We start from the raw sequence: 5,420 nt of genomic DNA, 5'->3' as shown, positions 1-5,420 counted from the left end.
AGATTCGATCATCGGTATCTCAATACCTAGTTCAATCTCGTTACCGGCAAGTCTCTTTACTCGTTTTGTAATTCTACATCCCGTAACTAATTCATTAGCTACATTGCTTGCAAGGCTTGTAGTGATGTACATTACCGAGAGGGCCCAGAGATACCTCTCCAACAATCGGAGTGACAAATCCTAATCTTGATCCATGCCAACTCAACAAACACCATCGGAGACACCTGTAGAGCATCTTTATAATCACCCAGTTACGTTGTGACATTTGGTAGCACACAAAGTGTTCCTCTGGTATTCGGGAGTTGCATGATCTCATAGTCATAGGAACATGTATAGTTATGGAGAAAGCAATAGCAACAAACTAAATGATCATCGTGCTAAGCTAACGGATGGGTCAAGTCAATCACATCATTCTCTAATGATGTGATCCCATTAATCAAATGACAACTCATGTCTATGGTTAGGAAACATAACCATCGTTGATTCAATGAGCTAGTCAAGTAGAGGCAAACTAGTGACACTCTGTTTGTCTATGTATTCACACATGTACTAAGTTTCCGGTTAATACAATTCTAGCATGAATAATAAACATTTATCATGATATAAGTAAATATAAATAACAAATTTGTTATTGCCTCTAGGGCATATTTCCTTCAAAAACGTGGTGTGCTAATCTAGGCAGTAAGCTCGATTACGCCTCCGTCTATCACCCTCAAACAAACGGTCAAGTCGAAAGAGCCAATGGTCTTATTATGAGCGGCATCAAGCCTAGACTAGTGCGGTCTTTGAAAGAATCAGACAAGCACTGGGTTGAGGAGTTCGACTCCGTACTCTGGGGGTTGTGGACCACGCCCAATCGCACTACCGGATATACACCCTTCTTCATGGTGTACAGTGCAGAGGCTGTGCTACCCTGCGACATTATTCATGACTTACCTCGAGTGCGCATGTATGAAGAGAGAGAGGCCGAGCTTGATCGGAAGGACAACTTAGATGCCCTGGAGGAGGAGCGCGACGACACAAAAGCCCGTTCCTATTTTATCAACAGCAGGCTCACATATATTAAAGCAGAGAAGTGCGGTCCAAGACTTATAATATTGGCGAACTCGTTCTACGCTTGCCAGAGAAGAAAAATGACAAACTCAAGCCCAAGTGGGAGGGTCCCTTCATCATTGACGAAGTTCTCACTCGAGGAGCGTACTGCCTGCGTGATGCATCAGACAATCGCCTAGAGCCGAACCCATGGAACGCGGCTAGACTCCGAAGATTCTACGCCTAGCGCCGAACTGCTTGTTCGTCTCCTTCTCCGTTTTGTTTCCATTACTTTTTCCTCTCTTTTTGTTTTTTAGCTTTAAAGCTTTCGTGCGGCTAAACCGTGCACCTACGATGTACACATCTTTAAATATGTACGCCCATAATACCTGGGGGCTTCTTGTACATGAAGCTTATTATTATTCTCTGGGCATCAAGCTCACCACGTATGTGTTCTTCCCCATGTGTACCTTTTCTTTGCCATTATATGCATCGTTATGACTTGAGTTTTGGCCAAGCTGGGTTGTTTGGCTCCTGTGCTTATGCCCTATGTTCCCGTTTGTTCGGTTAGGGCATAAAGGGAGCACTTCTGCGATTGTTACTGCCGGGTCATCCGGATGTGTACCTCAGACTGGGTGAAGCCGAAAGCTAGCTTTCTTAAGGGAATATTCGGTCGGCGGACTAAAGACGTTTTTACACTCATTATACCATGAACCCCCGGATGTTACACATACTGTGATTTTTCAATCACAGTTCGGGCATGCATTAACGCATGTCCACCCAGGGAAAGGAACCCTTAACAAAACTATTCTCTCTGTAAGATGTTTCTTACAATTATAATGTAATATAACATAGCTAGCCGGATACAACTTGTCTATTCAAGCAACCATGATCCCAACGCCTGGTTTCCACGCATACCTCGGTCTATATCGGCTCTTTGGTATTCGGAAACACTCTGCACCTTCGGGTCCAGAGGTCGAAGCGAAAAGGTCCGCCATGAAAATTGTTTTATAATCTGGCTAGGAATAATTATGTCAATGGAAGTACATAGTCACTTGGACTCAAAAACTTCTTCCTCTATACCGGCTAACAGGCTGTCTAGCTTACAATCCTGTTGGCAATATTTGATAGCTACCTTTACTTGGTCATATACTAAACTAACGGGAATTTCTTTTCCATCTGAGCCTTTAGGCCCGACCCGGGCCATATGATTCGGATCAAGCTTGGTGTACCGTGTCTTCACAATGGCCCAGGCCTCTCGCGCACCTTCTCGGCAGGCTGATATCTTCCATAATTGAATACGCCGCCGTGCCCCTTTGAATAGCTCCACGAGCTCCGCCATACTTCCTAGAGAGGAGGCGGATGTCCATAAAGCCTTGGCAACACTCCGCATTGCTTGCCGAACTCGCTCATGCATTTGGGACAACTCTTGTAGCAGGTCGCCTTGAGATCCGGACATTTCCTCTTCGGAACGGCCAGTCAGCATACCTGCAGACATAAATCTGTCAGTTCCTGCCCTCACCGAATTATAGGGAGGCAAGTTTGAAAAGCATACTAAATATGCCGCCTCGTAGTCTCTTATTCCCCTTCACGGAGTTGGCCAGTTGAGCTCGCATGTCTTTTAGTTCTTCGCCCAGTAGGGTGTTGGAATCCTGCAGCTTATTTTTGTCATCCCTGACCCGTGTTAGCACACGCTCGCCCGTGGCTAGTTGCCTTTTGGCCTCTTGCTCACCCGCCTATGATACTTTCAGGGCCTCCTTCAGTCTATCCGATGATCCTGCTATAAGGAGTACAAAAGGCATTAATATTACTGGTATACGATTATATTTCCTCGATGGAGGGGGACATTACTAGGCGATGCCTTCTTGGATTTCTCCAGTTCGATGGTCGCAACAGCTAGCTGAGTCCGACACTTCTCCAGCTCTTGAGACAACAGGTTGTTCTTTTTGTGAGCACCTGGTCATACAATGATCCTTAAATCGGTTGTATCAACTGCTTCAAGTCTCGGGGGCTACCGGTTTATAATTATCAGATTTGTACAAATGTGTACTTACCCGCATATCTTTCAAATGTTGGTCTGTGGCTCTGGTAAGCCCGTCTCGAGCAGCTCGGATGTATGCATCAGCCGAGCTGAAGGCATTGAATGCCTCTTTTGTAAAGCCTGGGTCGCGAAGAGCAGCCCACCGGCGCCGATGATTCATAGCGCTCTCCACTTCAGAGTTTGTGACGGATACATCATCCGACTCCTCAGCAGAAGGACAATCCGGCGTCACTCTCGTATCAGCCCTTGCCTTTAAGGCAGGGTCTGGAACCTGACTAGTGGAGGCGCGACCGGCAGGATCCCCAGACATAGTCCGGCGAACGTTTTTCCTGACAAGACACATGGGATAGGGTCACTGTTTGATGTGACCGCCAGGAGGCATGATTAAAAAACCATACCTCATTGATGAAGGCTCTGCCGTGTTGTCATTAGCCTTCCTCTTCGAAGACTGGCTCGGCGCGGGCGCCGGTCTCTCAGGAGATGCCTCTAGTGCATGTTGAGGCGTCGAGCGCCTCCCCTTTAGAGCACAAAATTGTGCGGTGGGTGAGATGGAATGAGGAAGCTCTTTCGAAGAAGGTGTCTCTTAAATAACATACATGCGAAGCGAGGAGGAGGCCGGGATAATCGGCGATGATGGGCACTTCCGTGCCATCATAGCTCGCCTGGTAGAATACTCCATCCTCAAGCTCCACAAATATATCCGGATCTTCTTCGAATCCGGGGTCAAGGTCCCAGTTGTGATCCTCTGGCTGGGGGCGGGGCTATGGATCCCCTTGGCAACCCTCCGCCATTCCTGTTGCAAATGGATGGGTTACTATCTATTAAAAATGATTCAAGGAGAGGATTGAGTAAAATGGTAGGATTAGAACTCACCCAGGTAGGAGGATTATACATGGAAAATCCATCTCGATGTTTGAGACGAGTGAACTCCTCTTTCTCCCCTTTGTACAGTTCGGCCAATATTTTGGCCAAAGCGGCGGGGGTTTTTGGACCCTTTCGACCGCAGCATGAGGCGTCATCTTCCCCATTATAGTGCCACATGAGAAGCCCTCTGTATTGGAGTGGTTGGACCCCCCCCCCCCCCGCGCGCGCGCGCTATAGAAGTCGCCATTACCTCGATTATTGATAATCCGGACTGGGTGAGCGTCTTTATCTTACCCATCAATTGACGGACTTCTGCACTATCTTCCTCCTCGAGGATCCAAGGGCGCCAGCTGTGGCGTTTCTTCAACGGAGCGCCTGAAAATTCGAGAAGACCCATTCGGGCCGGGTCAGGAAGAGCGACGTCCTCAATATAGAACTATTCGTAAGGCCACTCTTTGGACGCCTTCTTCGGCGTGCCAGACGGGTATCCGGCCCCGGCGATGCGCCATACCTCGGCTCCGCCCACTTCGAATATTGATCCCTCTTGGTTACGAGGAACGAGGTAGAATAATGTCCTCCATAATTCAAAATGGGACTCATAGCCTAGGAATAGCTCACAAAGAGCAATGTAACCCGCGATGTGTAGGATGGAGACAGGAGTGAAATTATGGAGTTGGAGGCCATAATACTCCAGAAGTCCTCGGAGGAACGGGTGGATTGGAAATCCGACGCCTCTTAGCAATTAGGGAACGAAGCACACTCGTTCCCCCTGGATGGATTGGGGAAATACTCCGCCTGAGCCCCGTCGTTGAAGGAAGTCAAACCTGATCGAACGGGGACTAGATCCGTGGGGGGAAGAAAGCCCTGTGTTTGCAGCTTCACCAGCTGACTGTGAGATACGGAACATCTCTCCCGATCGCCTTTTTTCGGAGCTATGGGAACGGGAGGAAGAACTGGGAGCATTAGCCATGTCAGAGTGGTTCCTCCTAGCAAGCTCTAGGGATTTTCCGCGTGGTGTGGAACGGATCTGAGATCCAATCTCTTTAAATAGACACTTTTCTTACATGGCTGGGGTGTTATGTGCAAAAAATACTCTGACCTCTCGTATTCGCTTGACACGTGGAAGCTGAAGCCATGGATGCACGGATGCCGATGGGTGCGACATTAAATGGAAGGCTGAATACAGCTCTTTGAAGTCATCGGAGGAGGAATCCGCCTTGCAATGCCGAAGACAATCTGCGCGCCGGACACCCCTCATTGAAGCCTAGTTCGGGGGCTACTGAGGGAGTCCTGGACTAAGGGGTCCTCAGGCGTCCGCCTGTTTGACATGGGCCGGACTGATGGGCTGTGAAGATACAAGACCGAAGACTCTCACCCATGTCCGGATGGGACTTTCCTTGGCGTGGGAGGCAAGCTTGGCGTTCGGATATGAAGATTCCTTTTCTATGTAACCGACTTTGTACAACCCTAGTCCCCTCCCGTG

The sequence above is a fragment of the Triticum urartu genome, chromosome 2A (genome assembly GCF_056163025.1).
Source record: "Triticum urartu cultivar PI428250 chromosome 2A, HENAU_Tu73, whole genome shotgun sequence".
In the NCBI taxonomy this organism is placed as follows: domain Eukaryota; kingdom Viridiplantae; phylum Streptophyta; class Magnoliopsida; order Poales; family Poaceae; genus Triticum; species Triticum urartu.
Note: the sequence above shows the minus strand (reverse complement) of the source record.